Here is a 20,003-nt window from a genome sequence, read left to right on the forward strand (position 1 = left end):
GCATTCCCAGGCTTAAATTACTGTGTCATTCTTGTTGATACAATGAACCATTTCACCTCACATTGTGTCCTAGGAAATTACAATTCCTGCATCCAAGGGCTTGCTGGAGAGCCCAGGCTCTAAGCGGAGAGGGCCAGCATTAGTCACAGCCCACGAGCCAGGCCTCCTGGCTGCAGCAGGAAGCATCTTAATCCCCGACCCCTCCACTCCCCACCCCTGGTCTCCTCAGGCCCACTCAGGGGAACTGCCACCCACTGCAAGGAGATGGCCACAGCCGGGTGCACCAGGAACCCGGGTGCCCACGGCAGCATGGAGCTCCTGAAACCCCAGGTGAGCTGCTAGAAGCCCCAGGCAGAGCCTTCGCTCCTCGGCGATGCTCACTTCAGAGGAGGTGTGCCCTACACCGTGCTTCTAAAATGCTTGCTTTTAGAGTCATCATCCAGCGGCTTCCCAGCTGGCTCGGTGGTAAAGAATCTACCTGCCAAGGCAGGAGACAGAGGAGACACAAGTTCTGTCCCTGGGTCGGGAAGATCCCCTGAAGGAGCGCAAGACAACCCACTCCAGTCTTCTTGCCTGGAGAATCCCATGGACAGAGGAGTCTGGAGGGCTACAGTTCATGGGGTCACAAAAGAGTCAGACACAACTTAGGAACTAAACAACAGCCACAAAGTCATCATCTACTTTCCATTTCCACAACCACAACCATAACTCCAGGACTCTATCCATACCCATCATACACGCTGGGAAAGGTGGCCTTGGGCATGCAGTTTCTGAACTCGGACTCAGCCACATGAGATTTTGGCCTGGACCACTTCCTTGCATGTTTGCATGCTAAGTCGTTTCAGTCATGTTCAACTCTGTGCAGCCCCATGGACTATAGCCCACCAGGCTTCTCTGTCCATAGGATTCTCCAGGCAAGAATACTGGAGTAGGTTGTCATTTCCTTCTCCCAGGGATCTTCCCAACCCAGGGATCGAACCCGGGTCTCCTGCATTGGGAGGCAGGTTTTTTACCACCGAGCCACCAGGGAAGCCCCACACAACCACCACGTGGTACTCAGGGTAAAACATCCTGCGTCGACCACGCCTCATCGTCCTCGCCACACAGGCCAGATGCGTACGCAGTCTGGAGCGGGAGGCCAAACAGAACTTACACCGCAGACTGACTGAGTTGGTATGTTTAAGTACTAAGGAGATGGACTAAAGGAAATCAACCCTGAATATTAATTGGAAGGACTGATGCTGAAGCTGTTGCTCCAATACTGATGTGAAGTATTGATTCATTCAGAAATCAATTCAGAAAGCTCAACATTCAGAAAACGAAGATGATGGCATCTGGTCCCATCACTTCATGGGAAATAGATGGGGAAACAGTGGAAACAGTGTCAGACTTTATTTTTCTGGGCTCCAAAATCACTGCAGATGGTGACTGCAGCCATGAAATTAAAAGACGCTTACTCCTTGGAAGGAAAGTTATGACCAAACTAGATAGCATATTCAAAAGCAGAGACATTACTTTGCCAACACAGGTTCGTCTAGTCAAGGCTATGGTTTTTCCTGTGGTCATGTATGGATGTGAGAGTTGGACTGTGAAGAAGGCTGAGCGCCGAAGAATTGATGCTTTTGAACTGTGGTGTTGGAGAAGACTCTTGAGAGTCCCTTGGACTGAAAGGAGATCCAACCAGTCCATTCTGAAGGAGATCAGCCCTGGGATTTCTTCGGAAGGAATGATGCTAAAGCTGAAACTCCAGTACTTTGGCCACCTCATGCGAAGAGTTGACCCATTGGAAAAGACTCTGATGCTGGGAGGGATTGGGGGCAAGAGGAGAAGGGGACGACAGAGGATGAGATGGCTGGATGGCATCACTGACTCGATGGACGTGAGTCTCAGTGAACTCCGGGAGTTGGTGATGGACAGGGAGGCCTGGCGTGCTGCGATTCATGGGGTCACAAAGAGTCAGACACGACTGAGCAACTGATCTGATCTGATTGATTCATTAGAATCAAGCCAGCTGATGCAAAATGCTGATTCACTGGAAAAGACCCCACTGCTGGGAAAGATTGAGAGGAGGAGGAGAAGGGGATGACAGAGGATGAGATGGCTGGATGGCATCACTGACTCAATGGACAGGAGTTTTAGAAAACTCCAGGAGATGGTGGAGGACAGAGCAGCCTGGCCTGCTGCCGTCCATGGGGTCGCACAGAGTCGGACATGACTGAGCAACTGAGCAACAACCACAGGACAGACACCTACCAAGATCTCAGTGAGAAGGTGAAGTGATGCAGCAGTGACCAGACCTGCATCCCACGAAAAGGCCAGCCAAGCTCTCACCAAGTGCCACCACCGCTAGAACAGACACACTCCCTCTCAGCTGGGTGGGGAAACAGCCTTATATTCAACGTCTATAATGCCTTCTTACAAAAAGACTGGCATAAAGGTAAAATTTAAAAACCAAAGAAGTAATCTGTCTGATAACTAAGAAAACAATTAAGCAACATAAGCAAACCCTCAGATTATGCATATACTGGGCTCCATACAGTAGAGCATTAAGATAACTATCTTAAATACACTAAATAAAATAGAGGAAGAGAGGACCAAAAAAATGAATGGATAAAAAAAGAGAATTTAATCATTTGAATCTGAAAAAAGGAATCAAAAGCACCTTATAGAGTCAAAAGCTACAACATCTGGAATAACTCATTAGGGCAGTCTAGACAATGCAAAAAAATAGTAATTACCTAAACTGAAGAAGAGGAGAAAAGGGAAGCAACATAAAAGAGAAGAAAATGCACAGAGAAACATTCAAACTGTAGAATATTGTAGTTCAGCTTCCACGGAGCTAAACTACAATATGGAAAGAGCACCAATTTAAAAAAATGATGCCAACCAAATTTGAAACTGATGAAAGGGATTAAATGACAGATTCAGACATCTGAAAACACCAAAATGAGATAAGCAGTCTCCTTCCTTCTGTCTGTCTCTCTCCCTCACTCACACACACACACACACACCCCAGTATGGCAAGCTTCAGTTAAAAGTCAAAAACAAAAAGAAGTTTTAAAAATCCAGAGAAATAAGGAACACTACCTAAAAAGGAGAAAAATTATCTTCAACAAAATATAAAAAGAGCCAGCAGATAATGTAAGACATTTATAAATTTTTCAAAAAAAGTAAACAAAACCAAAGATAACAGCCCAGAATTTCATACAAAGTAAAAATACAAAATACAGACTTTTTCAGAAAAACAACAGCTGAAATAATGCATTACAAGCAACTCACAGTATAAGACCTTCTAAAAGAAGTTCTTGAAACCAAGGGAAATGGTTCAAGATGAAGCACGGAAGAGCAAGAAAGGATGAGGGAAGGCTGACTGTGCAGGCGAGCGCAAAGGAAACGACTGCCAGGCTGCCTTGTGAGGTGTGCCACGCGCAGAGGTGAGATATGGCAGCAGAGCGCAGCAGACAGAACAGGAGAGATGGAGCTCAGAGGCACCACACGGCGCGGCAGACAGAGAGAACAGGAGAGACAGAGCTCCTGGGCTGTTCGCAAAGTGGTAAAAACAATAAATTAAAAAAGAAATGTCATGAAGGCAAGCATGCACGGTTTAGCTCTAGAATAATCACTAAAAATTGACCAACTTAATGTAGCTGACATATAAAAAACTACATTTGGCAACTGCAGACTTACAGGTTCTTTTTCAGGTGCAAATAGAACATTTAACGTGGTAGATCAAGATTGGAGCACAGAGGCAAGTCTCCACAAATGTCAAAGGATTAACAATCAAGCAGAACATTTCAAAATGGTGAAATTAAGATAAAAATTAATAACAAAGAAACGTTGTGAGAATGTTTGAAAATCTCCCAAGTATGTGAAAATAAGCAGCACAATTCTAAATAACTCATAAATCAAAGAACAAGTGACAATGAAAATTAGAAAATATTTTAATGAAATGATAATGAAAATATGACATATAAAAACTTACGAGATGAAGCAAAAGCAGTCCTAAGAGAGAATTTAGTGCCTTCAAATAAATATACTAGAGAAGAAAAAAAGGGAAATTAATGATCTGTTATACCGTGAAGCTAGAAAAAGAATAGCCTAATAAATACAAAGATAGTGGAAGGAAATAATAAAAATAAAAGCAGAAATTGATTCAATAGAAAACAATCATACAATAGAGAAAATCAACAAAGCTAAAAGTTTTTCCCTTGAAAATGTTAATGAAAATGATAAAAGAGTTACAAGACTGATCAAGGGGGAAAATGCAAAGCATAAGCTACTCGTGTCAAGAATGAAAAGGACACCACTACAGACCTTACAGATGCTAATAACAACAGGAAGAGGACACTCAGGAACAACTTTACGCCAATAAAATCAGCAATAAAGTAAAATTTCAAACATTCATTAAATCACAACCTGTGTGTGTCTGTCCTAAGTACTTTAGTCATGTCCGACTCTTTGTGACCCCATGGACTGCAGCCCGCCAGGCTCCTCTGTCCATGGGATTCTCCAGGCAAGAACACTGGAGTGGGTTGCCATGCCCTCCTATAGGGGATCTTCCCAACCCTGGGATCAAACCCTCGTCTCTTGTGTCTCCTGTATTGGCAGGAGGGTTCTTTACCACTGGCGTCACCTGGACGGCCAATTACAGCCTATCAAACCTATAAAAGCAACAAATAGAAAATATGAATTAAATGTGCAATTATAAATACTTCCCACAAAAAGGATCCAGGCCCAGAGCATTTCACTAGTTAATTTATCCAACCATTTAGAGATAAAACAATAAGGAAATACTACCAAATTGAATCAACAGTTAGAAAATGACTAATACACTAAGTCCAAGTGAGGTTTGTCTAGATAGGCAAGAGCCCATCAACATCCAAAACGTGGTGCAATCAAATCCACTACACTGAGCAGAAAAATTATGTAATCATGTTAATGGATGCAGAAAAAAATATTTGACAAAATTTAACACAAATATGTATGATTTTAAAAACTCATGGAAAACTAGAAATAGCAGAAAGCTTATTTGAAGATAAAATATCCACACACAAAAACCAAATGTTATATTCAATGGTAAACATGGAGAATCTTCCCCAATAGCAAAAATGAAATAATAACTTCACTATTTATAGGCAATGTTGAAAGAATTGTCTTGTCTACTTCAAGAAAATGAGAAAAGATATGTTTGAAATAATTATTATAAAACCATTGCTATTAACACAAGATAGGACTGGCATAAGTACAGAAGGGTACTGATACAGACCCACACATATACGCTCTATGATTAAAACGAAGCCAGAACTTTGCTGGTGGTCCAGCGGCTAAGACTCTGTGCTCCCAGTGCAGGGGGCCTGGGTTCGATCCCTAGTCAGGGAACTAGATTCCACATGTTGTGACTAACACTCAGCCCAGCCAAATAACTAAACAGAAATAAATACTAAAAAACAAAGCCAACCCTGCAGTGCAGAGAGAGAGGGGTGGCCCTATCACCAAACGGTGCTGGGTCAGCTGGACAGCCATATGGACAAAATGACTCACCCCAGAAGTTGGAGAGCTCAGGGCTGCTATGACCTGCCTTGTTATTGTTACACCAGCCAAGCCCGTGGCACAGTCCCCACCACCCAGGATCTGCAGCTCACATGAGATTCAAGGTTGTTAAACAACCTTTCTCTTTTTTTTTTTGTATCAGGATGAACATATGCTGGTCTTTTCTATACTCTTAATCTGAAATTCCAAATCTGACCACACAGAAGCATGTCAACCACAGAGTTCTATTCAGGGTTACTCAAGAAACTGCCTGAGTACCTGCAGTATTCTATTATGAATTTGGCATGAGAGGACCGAAGGAAAGGAATGGCATCAAACAGATGCACACAAAGTGAGTAATATTCGTCTCGCCAACTTAGACTTCACAGGGAAAGCAAAAAAAAAAAAGAGGGGTTGGGGGGAAGGAATTTGTTGAAATTCCATGAGTTTGGATTCAATCTGAACCATATGTAGCTCCAGATTAGGTCATATTCTCATGATAAAATTACTAATTTTGTCCTCAATTTTGTCTGCTGCTCAGTATTTCCATGATCTCTTATTAGCTGATCTCACGCATTATTTATTTGGTCTGTATTACTCAAAAGATAAGAGACTTCAATTAAAGTCCTTGGCATTTCTGCAAGGTGTATGGAACTCAGCTACCTGGGTGCTGGGGGGGGAGGTGAGAGAGTCAGGTACAGTGGAGCACAGACTCTGGAATAGGACTGCTTGGATGTGAAGTCTCCTTCAAAGCAGTGTGATCTTGGGAAAATTACTTCTCTCTGTGCCTTAGTTTTCTTACCTATAAAATGGGCTTAATAATAGTACCTCCTTCATTGGGCTGTTTATGGATTAAGCATTAAAGAGGAAGGTACGTAATACAGTACCCAACAGATAATCACTGCTGTAAAGATGTGAGTTACCATTTCTTCTATACAAGAACCTACAGAAAATTCTTGCCATCTAAACTCCATTGGTTTGGGCTTACTGTCCAATCAGTCAGTTCAGTCACTCAGTGGTGTCCGACTCTTTGTGACCCCATGGACTGCAGCACGACACGCCTCCCTGTCCATCACCAACTCCCAGACTTTACTCAAACTCACGTCCATTGAGTCTGTGACGCCATCCAACCATCTCATCCTCTGTCGTCCCCTTCTCCTCCTGCCTTCAATCTTTCCAGCATCAGAGGGAAACAGCAACCCACTCCAGTGTTCTTGCCTGGAGAATCCCAGGGACGGCGGGGCCTGGTGGGCTGCCATCTATGGGGTCACACAGAGTCGGACACGACTGAAGCGACTTAGCAGCAGCAGCTTAGCAGCAGGCTCTTCACATTAGGTGGCCAAAGTATTGGAGCTTTAGCTTCAGCATCAGTCCTTCCAATGAACATTCAGGACTGATTTCCTTTAGGAGGGACTGGTTGGATCTCCTTGCAGTCCAAGGGACTCTCAAGAGGACTTACTGTTAACTGCATGTTAACCTGAGCTTTTCATGTATTGTAATTTGGAACAAATCACTTGTTTTCCCATTAATAGAAAGCAAACAGAACTTGCTGATTTCCTGTCAGGAATCCACCAGGAAGAAGCAGCAGAAGGGGACAGTGATAAGGTCAGGGCTTTGGAGTTAGTAACTTTGGTTTTGGGGGTTTAAAGATTTCTTTATTTTTTGGCTGTGGGTCTCTGTTGCTGCGGTTGGACTTTCTCTAGCTGCGGTGAGTGGGGGTCACTCTTCATTGCTGTGTGTGGGCTTCTCATCATGGTGGTTCTCCTGTTGCAGAGTACAGGCTCTGGGTGCACGGGCATTGGTAGTTATGATGCACAGGCTTAGGTGTCCACAGTGTGTGGGATATTTTTGGATCAGGGCTCGAACTGGTGAACCCTGCATTGCAAGGTGGATTCTCAACCACTGGACCACTAGGGGAGCCCCCTGTGATCTTGTTTTAAAACTCCTCCTCCACCAGTTTTCCATGCAACTGAGACAAAAGAAGGCTGAGGGCTGAAGAATCAATGCTTTTGAACTGTGGCGTTGGAGAAGACTCTTGAGAGTCCCTTGGACTGCAAGGAAATCCAACCAGTCCATCCTAAAGGAGATTAGTCCTGAGTGTTCATGGAAAGGACTGATGTTGAAGCTGAAATTCCAATACTTTGGCCACCTAATGTGAAGAGCAGACTCACTGGAAAAGACCCTGGTGCTGGGAAAGATTGAAGGCAGGAGAAGAAGGGGGTGATAGAGGATGTGACTCAATGGGCATGAATCTCCCGGAGCAAACTCCGGGAGACAGTAAAAGACAGGGAGGCCTGGCGTGCTGCAGCCCACGGGTGGCAAAGAGTGAGACACGACTTAGCGACTGAACAACAATAACAACATTGCAACGAGTGATTTAATCCATCTTTGACATGCAGACATGGTAGCATCAATTTCCTCAGATAGTCAGGAGGGTCGAACCAGATGATGTCTCCAAATTACTTAGTATTTTATGTACTAATGAAGTCATAGGCAGTATAGCATTGTTACATTATTAGTTTCATTCAGATCCCAAGATAGAAGACTTTGAAACACCTGGCAACAAATACTTTCTAACAATTCAAAATTACATTATTATTATTTCATCTTCACAGCAAAGACTTTGCGTCTTTCAGGTTGGGGTTGAGTTTACTCCAGACCCTTGAGTCTTCATCCATTTTAGATTCAACGCAATCCCTATCAAGCTACCAACAGTATTTTTCACAGAGCTAGAACAAATAATTTCACAATTTGTATGGAAATACAAAAAACCTCGAATAGCCAAAGCGATCTTGAGAAAGAAGAATGGAACTGGAGGAATCAACCTACCTGACTTCAGGCTCTACTACAAAGCCTCAGTTATCAAGACAGTATGGTACTGGCACAAAGACAGAAATATTGATCAATGGAATAAAATAGAAAGCCCAGAGATAAATCCACGCACATATGGACACCTTATCTTTGACAAAGGAGGCAAGAATATACAATGGATTAAAGACAATCTCTTTAACAAGTGGTGCTGGGAAATCTGGTCAACCACTTGTAAAAGAATGAAACTAGACCACTTTCTAACACCATACACAAAAATAAACTCAAAATGGATTAAAGATCTAAACGTAAGACCAGAAACTATAAAACTCCTAGAGGAGAACATAGGCAAAACACTCTCTGACATACATCACAGCAGGATCCTCTATGACCCACCTCCCAGAATATTGGAAATAAAAGCAAAAATAAACAAATGGGACCTAATTAACCTTAAAAGCTTCTGCACATCAAAGGAAACTATTAGCAAGGTGAAAAGACAGCCTTCAGAATGGGAGAAAATAATAGCAAATGAAGCAACCGACAAACAACTAATCTCAAAAATATACAAGCAACTCCTACAGCTCAACTCCAGAAAAATAAACGACCCAATCAAAAAATGGGCCAAAGAACTAAATAGACATTTCTCCAAAGAAGACATACAGATGGCTAACAAACACATGAAAAGATGCTCAACATCACTCATTATCAGAGAAATGCAAATCAAAACCACTATGAGGTACCATTTCACACCAGTCAGAATGGCTGCGATCCAAAAGTCTACAAATAATAAATGCTGGAGAGGGTGTGGAGAAAAGGGAACCCTCTTACACTGTTGGTGGGAATGCAAACTAGTACAGCCACTATGGAGAACAGTGTGGAGATTCCTTAAAAAACTGGAAATAGAACTGCCTTATGATCCAGCAATCCCACTGCTGGGCATACGCACTGAGGAAACCAGAAGGGAAAGAGACACGTGTACCCCAATGTTCATCGCAGCACTGTTTATAATAGCCAGGACATGGAAGCAACCTAGTTGTCCATCAGCAGATGAATGGATAAGAAAGCTGTGGTACATATACACAATGGAGTATTACTCAGCCATTAAAAAGAATACATTTGAATCAGTTCTAATGAGGTGGATGAAACTGGAGCCTATTATACAGAGTGAAGCCAGAAGGAAAAACACAATACAGTATACTAACGCATATATATGGAACTTAGAAAGATGGTAACAATAACCCTGTGTATGAGACAGCAAAAGAGACACTGATGTATAGAACAGTCTTATGGACTCTGTGGGAGAGGGAGAGGGTGGGAAGATTTTGGAGAATGACATTGAAACATGTAAAATATCATGTAAGAAACGAGTTGCCAGTCCAGGTTCGATGCACGATACTGGATGCTTGGGGCTAGTGCACTGGGACGACCCAGAGGGATGGTATGGGGAGGGAGGAGGGAGGAGGGTTTAGGGTGGGGAACACATGTATACCTGTGGCGGATTCATTTTGATATTTGGCAAAACTAATACAATTATGTAAAGTTTAAAAATAAAATAAAATTAAAAAAAATAAAAATAAAATAAAATACTCGTGGGAAAAATGCCGAGGCTCTTCATTGACAACATCAGGAATGCATGGACTTTAAATATCATACACGACCCACAAAGTGTGTGCCTAAACCCAACACTCTTTCAAATGCTGCATGTCACTCACTTGCCCCAAGATTTATGAGCTATTCTTGGAGAGGATCAAAGCTGAAGTTTTGTGTAAAATCATGAAAATCAATCTCATGACTCTGTGACTTTCGACTTTCTCAAAAGGGCGGCTCTGGACCCCTATCACTTTTCTGTGACTCTGCCGACACCAGTACATAGCCCAGGAGCGTTACTACTTGTCTGTGAAAAAAATAATGAAAACTAAACAAAAATAAATCCTCACAGAGCTGAGTTCCATGGGCTGCTTACACTGGGGATGATCAAGAGTGAGAGGGAAAAAGAAAAAAAGGCTTCACAGTTCCAAATGGAGTTAATTAGCAATCAAAGTTGGGATGGAATGGAATGGAAAAGTCAACCGGACTTACCAAGGGCTGCCCTGAGAAGAGTGTCCAATCACCACTGAGTGTCTCTCCAACTAGTCTCTAGCTGGTCGTTAGCACCTGATTCCCTGGTAAGGACACATCGGTGGGTCATCAGTAAGACCAGAAGCTCTACAGACAGTTATAAATCATGAAAGGGGAGATTTACTTGAAAGAGTAAGCCAGAATGGCCTCCAGGAATTTCTGAAACATCCCACTGGAGCAAGCAGTGAAATCCAGTTGTTGTTAGCAGCACACAAAGAGCCTCAAGGAAAGCAATCAGGGGAAAAAAATTATAAGGTAGTGGGTATACTGGCTCAGACCCAGTAACATAAGACATTCATTATGCTGAGACACTGTAATTCTCCAAACACCCCTTAAATCTCTCAGCTGTTTAATATAAGATGAGAGTAAATGTTCAGGTCAATAAAATTATCAGCTATTTCCATATCCAAAAAGCAGGAAAGGTTTACCAGTGGAAAAACGTAGAGGTTAACCGTGAACTTTTTTAATAAACAATTTGGCTGCACGTTATTCCACGCACAAGCCTCCCGTCACCAGCGAACGCGGCATTTCCAGCATTTCCAGCAGTCAGGACACGCTGGGGCCCTCACAGGTTCGAGTGTTAGCCGCCACTCACCAATAGGATGAGTGCTGTATAACCACAGGCAGAGGCTTGGAGGCCAACTCCAGTTAAGCCTGATAATAGTTTTTGACATTTAGAGACATTTTATCCTTCAGGACTCTTGGAGAGCTGAACTGTTTGCCTGAATCTGCTGTTTCTATGGAGATGCAGAGGAGATTTTAAGGTGTTAATCCTCGCTGACCTCTTTTGTGTTTCAAAAGGTTGACTCTTCCCCTAAAAATTCAGCCCAGAGTTACGTGATCAGCTGTTCTCTAATCTCACTTAAATTTTCATCTCGCAGCACTTCAGGGGTCTCCCCAGTGAGCTACTTCTACTCTAGAAGGTGTCCAAGAGAATTCATAGTAAGGAAAGAAACTATTCAAGCCTGTATGTAGATTTATTTTCAATCTAAGAATAAGAAGGAAACAAGTTTCCACAGCAGAGTACAGAGGGGTGTTGGGACTATCCTGCTGCCCTTGTGTCAGGAAGTACTGAGCCCAGCGAGGAGACTGAGGAGTCCCAGAGAAAGAGGAGGCTCTCCCAGCGGTGGAGGAGGAGACAGCCAGCCTCGTCTTCTTGTGCTTCCATCTCACGGTATCCTATCGCTGCTCACACGCACCCAGTTCACCGGAATTACCCATTCCATGAGCTAGTTTTAACTAATTTTCACAAAATGGACAAAGGGCTTATACAGTTCGTACAAAGCAGGTATGGTTTGGAAACACAAGAACAGAGCAGGGGCCAATGGCAGAGACCCAACAGAGTTGCTGTTCCGTCCCTAAGTCATGTCTGACTCTTCGTGACCCCATGGACTGCAGGATGCCGGGCTTTCCTGTCCTTCACCATCTCCCAGAGTTTGCTCAGATCCCTGGTGGGCTGCTGTCTATGGGGTCGCAGAGTCGGACACAACTGAAGTGACTTAGCATAGCATAGCATGTCCATTGAGTCAGTGATGCCATCCAACCACCTCATCCTCTACTGTCCCCTTCTCCTCCTGCCCTCAGTCTTTCCCAGCATCAGGGTCTTTTCCGGTGAATCAGCTCTTGGCACTGGGTGGCCAAAGTACTGGACCTTCAGCTTCAGCATCAGTCCTTCCAATGAATATTCAGGATCGGTTCCCTTTAGGATTGACCGGCTTGATCTCCTTGCAGCCCAAGGGACTCTGCAGTCTTCTCTAACACCACAAATTGAAAGCATCAGTTTTTCAGCACTCAACCTTCTTTATGATCCAACTCTCACAACTGAAGGTGACTGCTGGGAAAAAACCATAGCTTTGACTATATGGACTTTAGTCAGCAAAGAGATGTCTCCACGTTTTAATATGCTGCCTAGGTTTGTCATAGCTTTCCTTCAAGGGGCAAGCGTCTTTTAATTTCATGGCTGCAGTCAAAATCTGCAGTGATTTTGGAGACCAAGAAAAGAACCTCTGTCAGTGCTTGCACTTTTTTCTCCTTTTATTTGCCTTGAAGAGATGGGACTGGATGCCATGACCTTAGTGTTTTGAATGCTGAGTTTCAAGCCAGTTTTACTGACTTCTGAAGCCAGACTCTCGACACTACCCCAGACTAAGTCGGTGAGTTTGGGGAAGTTACTTCCTCACACTGTGGATCAGTATCTTCCTGTCACGTACATTATAATGAGAAACTGTCATCCCCACAGTAGCGGGTGTGTTGGGCAAATTAAATGAGTAAAGCCTGCAGTTAATGCTTAAAAAAAAAAAAAAAGCTCCTATCAATATCCTTCTAATAAGAGCAAAAGCACTGATGATCTAATCAGATTTGATCACAGGAAATTATCAAGACACTCTCATTAAGTACCATGAAATAAAAACAAGAATAAAAAACAATAAGAAAAAACAAATCTCTAGGTTTGAGCCATGTGACATCACTAATAGCACATGCATATTATAATAATTATACTTGCTGTCGTCATTCAGTTGCTAAGTCATGTCTGACTCTCTTGCGACTCCATGGACTGCAGCCCGCCAGGCTCCTCCGTCCATGGGTTTTCCCAGGCAAGAATACCGGAGTGGGTTGCCATTTCCTTCTCCAGGCATCTCTTCCTGAACCAAGGATCAAACCCATGTCTTCTGCATTGGCAGGCAGATTCTTCGCCACTGAGCCACCATGAGATTATATAATAATCACATGATTAAGTGTAATTACATCACAGAGAATATACATATGGAAAGAAACACCAAGCATGTGGAACAAGAATGTAAACCTGCAGTGTTTTGTGTTGGTAAAGTCACACAACACACAATCCAAACTCTACAAAAATCTCATCAAACTTGATGATAAATGTTCAGAGGCCCCATTTGGGCCTTTTCACTTAATTGCATGGCATTAAGTCATTTCAGTCGTGTCTGACTCTGTGCAACCTTATGGACTGTAGCCCACCAGGCTCCTCTGTCCATGGGATTCTCCAGGCAAAAATACCAGAGTGGGTTGCCAGGCCCTCTTCTAGGGGATCTTCCCAACCCAGGGATCAAACCCGTATCTCGTGTCTCCTTCATTGACAGGTGGGTTCTTGACCACTAGCACCACCTGGGAAGCCCTTTTTCACTTAATGGCAAATAATAATGGAGAAGGCAATGCACCCCACTCCAGTACTCTCGCCTGGAAAATCCCGTGGATGGCAGAGCGTGGTGGGCTCCAGTTCATGGGGTCGCTAAGAGTCAGACACGGCTGAGTGACTTCACTTTCACTTTTCACTTTCATGCATTGGAGAAGGAAATGGCACCCCACTCCAATGTTCTTGCCTGGAGAATCCCAGGGACGGGGGAGCCTGGTTGGCCTCCGTCTATGGGGTCGCACAGAGTCAGACACGACTGAAGTGACTTAGCAGCAGCAGCAGCAAATAATAAAACAGTCATATTTTATAGGAATATAAGTACTGTTTCTAACAGAGTAAAACAAGTTAAAAATGACACATGGGAAGCATTTTCATCAGAAAATTATTTTGCTACACAGAGAGAAACTTTGCTGAAGATTAGAAGAAATTCAGAAGAAATATGTGATTACTGTTAGATTTACTATAGGAACAAAAAAAACAGTACTAACAGATCTGAACTAAGCATGTACTTGACATATTATACTTCAATAACGAAATACACTTTTTGGACCAATAAATGAGATGTAACTCAGAAAGTATATTCTCAACAATAAATGACTACTCTAATTTAAAAAACAGTTTGTGAAAATATTACATAAGGAAACACTGAAAAAGAAGATGCTTTGAGTGGAATGAAAGATCCCAGAGTAAATTTACAAAGACAGCATGACACCTAAAATAGATTCACAGCAAAGACACTGGAGTCAAAATGTACAAAGTGCTACCAGATGTCATCCAACGTGCTTATTTTTACAGAAAAGGCTTCTAAAAATATAATACTTATAAAACATTATATCACAGAGTCTTTCTCACTGTTTTTTATCTTATTTTAAATAACTGCCAAATTTAAAGGGGTGGGATTTTTTTTCTTTTATTGTTTATATTTTTCTTTCATTGTTTACATTTTATTTTTGATGAACTAGGGTTCCCTGGTGACTCAGACGGTAAAGAATCCACCTGCAATGCAGGAGATCTGGGTTGGATCCCTGGGTTGGAAAGATCCCCTGAAGGAGGGGATGGCAACCCACTCCAGTATTCAGGCCTGGAGAATCCCATGGACAGAGGAGCCTGGAGGGCTACAGTCCATGGGGTCGTGAAGAGTCAGACATGACTGAGCGACTAAGCACAGCACAGTACCCTCCTGAGATGGCAAACAGCTAACAGCATCCTGCTTTCTGAAGTAGGCCCCATACTCAAACCTGGGTGCTCGGCCAAAATTGTTAGAGACCATTGTTTAGACAGCTTTAGAAATTCTATATTTCAATAGATTTTAAAGAGATAGCACACTTTTGATTACATGTTTTAAAAAAGACCTCTCATATTTGTACATGATTATCACATTCAATTATCTTAACAAAGCTAACTGGAATGGACCAATGAATTTTACACTTGTACTTGCTAATTGGCCTTTTTTCATATCAGTCCTCACCTTCTACATCATCCTTCTACTCAAAATCTTGGCTGCCTAATCCATGCCTTCTTCTTATATCAAGGGCACCAGCTAAATTATTTCTTAACCACCTGACTTATAAGAGACTCCAACTCTGGCCCTCGGGCACAAGCAAGAGCATTTCAGGAAGCCAGGATCATGTTCCAACAACTATTTCTGAGTTTATATCACAGATCTACTTGGGCAACTGGAAAAAATGGGAAGGAAATGTGGGATGTTCCCCTCAATAACCAATCCCACAAGAAGAAAATTCAATACTGCAACTTGGGAAGGGAGAGCAGGAAAATACTCAGGTAGAACGGCTAGGGAGAAAGAAGAAAGTTAAACTTTCTTTTCTTGAATGCATTTATTTTTGGCTGTGCTAGTCCTGGTTGGGGGTCTTCTCCTGCTGCAGACAGTGGGGCTGCTCTCCAGCTGCGGTGCACGGCTTCTCTTGCGGCAGAGCCTGGGCTCTAGGGCCCGCAAGCTTCGGTAATTCTGGTGCGTGGGCTTAGCTGCTCCACAGTATGTGGGATCATCCCAGGCCAGGGATCGAACCTGTGTCCCCTGCATCAGCATGCAGATTCCTATCCACTGAGCCATCAGGGAAGTCCGAAAGTAAGTTTTCTTTATCCTTGGTTTCCCTGGCCTGTGGGAGAACGTGGCTCCTAGTGAATTACAGTAAACTTTTGAGACGAGCTCGTTATCAAGTAGTGTTAGCATTAGGTACTGTGAAGGCCTTTCTGAGAGGGCACGTGGGTCCACTGAGGATGAGACAACTGCTGCCGAACAGGATTTTGGGGTCGATCTCACTTCTTTAAGGAACTGCTGCAGAAATAGTGAGCCAGAGGCCCAGACGGCCAGCTTTAAGGCCACTCTGGATCAATGAACTGGCTCTGGAACTTCTTTCCCTGGGTGTCACAAAGGAAGCAAGTCAGATCCAGCTCCTATGAGCTCAATGTGGCTGGAACTTCTGAGCCCACAGCTTGGGGACAGAAGGCAGTCTGGGCAGTGGCTGGGCCACGTGTCTCAGCACAGCTTCACTAGGTGTGGGAACTTGGACAAAACCCTTGACATTGTTGACGTTCAGGTTTCCCATCTTTAAAATGGGGATAATCATAGAGTTACTAGTACATATAACTGATGAAAAAATTACATGAGGTAAGAATAGGTAAAGTCCACACACTGTATAGTACAAGGAACTCTGCTCAATGTTCTGTAACAACCTAACTGGGGAAAGAACTTGATAAAGAATAGATACGTGTACATGGATAACTGAGTCACTTTGCTGTACACCTAAAATTAACACAACCCTGTTCATCAGCCATGCTTCAATGTAAAATAAAAAGGCAAACAGAGCACCTTGGCGAGTGCCCTGTAGTACACGGGAACTTCGCACTAGCTCTCCGTCTGACACACAATGAACGTGTGTGTCAGAGCTGCTCTCGCAATCCGTCCCCCCACTTCCCCTGCTGTGTCCACAAGCCCCCTCTCCACCCCTTCATTTTCACTCCTGCCCTGGGGCCTGGGGTCAGGGGCTGGGGGCAGGTTCACAAGGGAGGGGACGTATTTACACTTGTGGCTCACTCACGAGGTTATGTGGCAGAAGCCAACATAACCCTGCAAAGCAATTACCCTCCAGTGAACATTTACATTAAATAAAAAATGCAGCCCATAGAAAATACCTAGAAAATGGGCATAATAACACTTGACATCCATATAATGGAGTTGGTATAAGGCTCAAATGATTTTTAACATTAAGAAATGAGGAAATAATAAATATTTTCTATCCCATAGTGTGAGATACTAGAAAATACATGTGTGGCTTGGTCTCTGCCCCTAGTTCCTGGCACAGAGCTCCTGAAACTTTTGCAGTTTCCTAAGCGATAAGAACATCCCTTGTTCTAATATTGGTGTCTGACTTCTCTTCCTGACGCTGAGCTCCTGAGGGTAAGAAGAACGTTTCTTATTCTACCAAGATGACTGTGGGTGGATTTCAGGATGGCTCCAGGGTGAGGACCAGTCACCAGAAAGACCAAGCCATGATTAGAAGATTAAAATAGTCATCCCCACCCCAGTCCCATCCTCTTGAGACCAGAGAAGAGATGAAGACGGAGTCAATGATCCATCACGTCCGTGTGAAGAAGTCTCCATAAAAATTTCAAAAGTGCAGGAATTCTAAGATCTCCCAGGTTTGCAAGAACACGTCCACATCGGGAGGGTGACGCACCCCACCTCCTCGGGGAGACAGGAGCTCCTGCACTCAAGACCCTCCCGGAACTGGTCCTGAGTGTCTTCATCCGACTGTCCATCTGCACCTTCCATCATATCCTTTCATCAACTGTAAAAGTAAGCGTTTCCCTGAGTTCTGTTGGCCGAAAGTAAGCAAGCATTTCCCTGAGTTCTGTGGGCCGCTGTAGCAAATTAATTGAACCCAAGGAGGGGTAGGGCTTTCCCTGGTGACTCAGTGGTAAGGAACTCACCTGTCAGAGATGTAGGTTCCATCCCTGGGTCAGGAAGATCCCCTAGAGGAGGAAATGGCAACCCACTCCAGTATTCTTGCCTGGAAAATCCCATGGACGGAGGAGCCTGGCAGCCTACAGTCTATGAAGTTGCAAATGGTCAGATGCAACTAAGCGACTAAACAAGGACAAAGGAGGGCTGAGGGGACCTTCCATCCCCACCAGTGGGACAGAAGCACACGTGACAACCTGGGTCTGCGTCCTAAGTGGGGGGAGGGGAGGCAGTCTTGTGGGACCATCTGTGGGGTCTGTGGGGTCTGAAGCTGTCTCCAGGTAGACTGTGTTAGAACCCAGTTAGACGGTAGGACCCCCAGCTGGGGCCGCAGAGACCCGCATGATGTGGGGGGAACCTGAACACGTGGTGAGCAGAAGTGTCAGAAGCACAGCGTTTTGTGTGAGGAATAAAAACACACAGAAAACAGACTGAAGTGTGAGATGTCTCCCTGTGACGGGGGGAAAGACTGAGGCTTTTTTTCACATAGGATTTTCACAGCTGTGACAAATGTGTTAACATTTGTAAAGCATTTAACAGTGCAAAGCACTCCGAAGGTACTCAGTAAGTGGGCTTATACACGGTTCATACAGAGATACGAAAGGTAACATTCAGCTTTGCACGCGTGACCTGAGTGCTCAGTCGGGTCCGACTCTGACCCCAGGGACTGGAACCCGCCAGGCTCCTCTGATCAAGGGATTCTCCAGGCAAGAACACTGGAGTGGGTTGCCATTTCCTTCTCCAGGGGATCCAGGGATCAAACCCAGGTCTTCTGCATTGGCAGGTGGATTCTTTACCATCTGAGCCACCAAGGAAGCCCAATGGCTGAGTAGCATTCCATTGTATGTATGTACTGGGTTGGCCAAACATTCATTTGGGTTTTTCTATACACGTTATGGAAAAAGCTGAATGAACTTTCAGGCCAACCCAATACTACATTTCTTTACCCACTCATCTGGTAATGGACATGGAGGTTGCTTCCATGTCTTGGCTATTGTGAATGGCACGGCTCCATTCCCGTCTCATATTTCTCCTGGGCAAGCCTAGGCATGTTCTTCTCGTGATGGTAGATGACACACAAGGGAGAAAGCCCAGTTGTTCAAGAGCTTTTTAAACCTTTGCTTAATTCATGTCCTCTAATATTTCACTGGTCCAAGGAGTCATGTAGATAAACTGAGAGCCAAGTTTATAGGAAGTTATACCCTGCCTACTTAAGTAGGAGAAACTTCAAAGTAATATGGCAAAGTACAGGGATTCAAAGAAAAGAGAACTGAGGTCGTAAATGCAATTTATCATAAGGAGAACACGACTGGTCAGATCTTTGGAAACCCTCTCCTGAGTTTTGCCATTTGTATATTTTATTGGTTTGTACCTATTGGTAAGATTTAAGGTGGCAATACAGTTTTTGTGATGGTTGTTGTTCAGTCACTAAGTTGTGTCCAACTCTTTGTGACCCCATGAACTGTAGCACACTAGGCTTGCCCGTCCTCCACTATCTCCCAGAGTTCACTCAAACTCACATCCACTGAGTCAGTGATGCCTTCCAACTATCTCATCGTCTGTCATCCCCTTCTCCTCCTCCTCTCAATCTTTCCCAACATCAGGGTCTTTTCCAATGAGTCGGCTCCTCACATCCGGTGGCCAAAGTATTGGAGGTTCACCTTCAGCATCAGTCTTTCCGATGAATATTCAGGGTTGATTTCCTTTGGGATGGACTGGTTTTATCTCCATGTGGTCCAAGGGATCTCAAGAGTCTAAAAGGTACCCCAGCTAAAAAAAGATTTGGACTTAGTTCAGAGCAATTTATGTAACTAACAAGTACTTTTTGGACAGTGTAGAACTGGCACTGGAGAAGGATAAGCTTTGATACTGTGGCCTGTGGGGAAAGTGGAAAAGCCCAGAGCCCTGGACATCAGGTAGACAAGGGCAGCAGAGGAGGAAGCCATGCTGAAACTTAGAGGTGAATCGGCAATAAAGAAAAAGTTCTCCTACATCTAAACTTGGCTCAAAGACAGCCTACAGGCAGTCAGTCTTCTGTCAAACCTGTCTATTGCCATTAAAATGGAAGCAGCAGTGATAGTCTCAGAGGGAAAAAATGTCCTTCTGAGATAACTACATAGCTAACTCTGCAACAGCCGAACTTTATTAAGGAAGTGTCTATGAAAACTGATGCTTACAGAGCTATGGTTTTCTCCGGGAATGTGCCCAGTAGTGGGATCGCTGGGTCACGTAATAGCTCTGTTTAGCTTTTTAAGGCACATCTACACTGTTCTCCACAGGGGCTGCCTCAGTTACATTCTTACTAACAGTGTAGGATGGTTCCTTTTTCTCCACACTCTCTCCAGCATTCCTTGTTTGTAGATTTTTTGATGATGGCCATTATGACTGGTAAGAGGGAGGGGTATATGCATA

The sequence above is a fragment of the Bos indicus x Bos taurus genome, chromosome 19 (genome assembly GCF_003369695.1).
Source record: "Bos indicus x Bos taurus breed Angus x Brahman F1 hybrid chromosome 19, Bos_hybrid_MaternalHap_v2.0, whole genome shotgun sequence".
Lineage (NCBI taxonomy): Eukaryota > Metazoa > Chordata > Mammalia > Artiodactyla > Bovidae > Bos > Bos indicus x Bos taurus.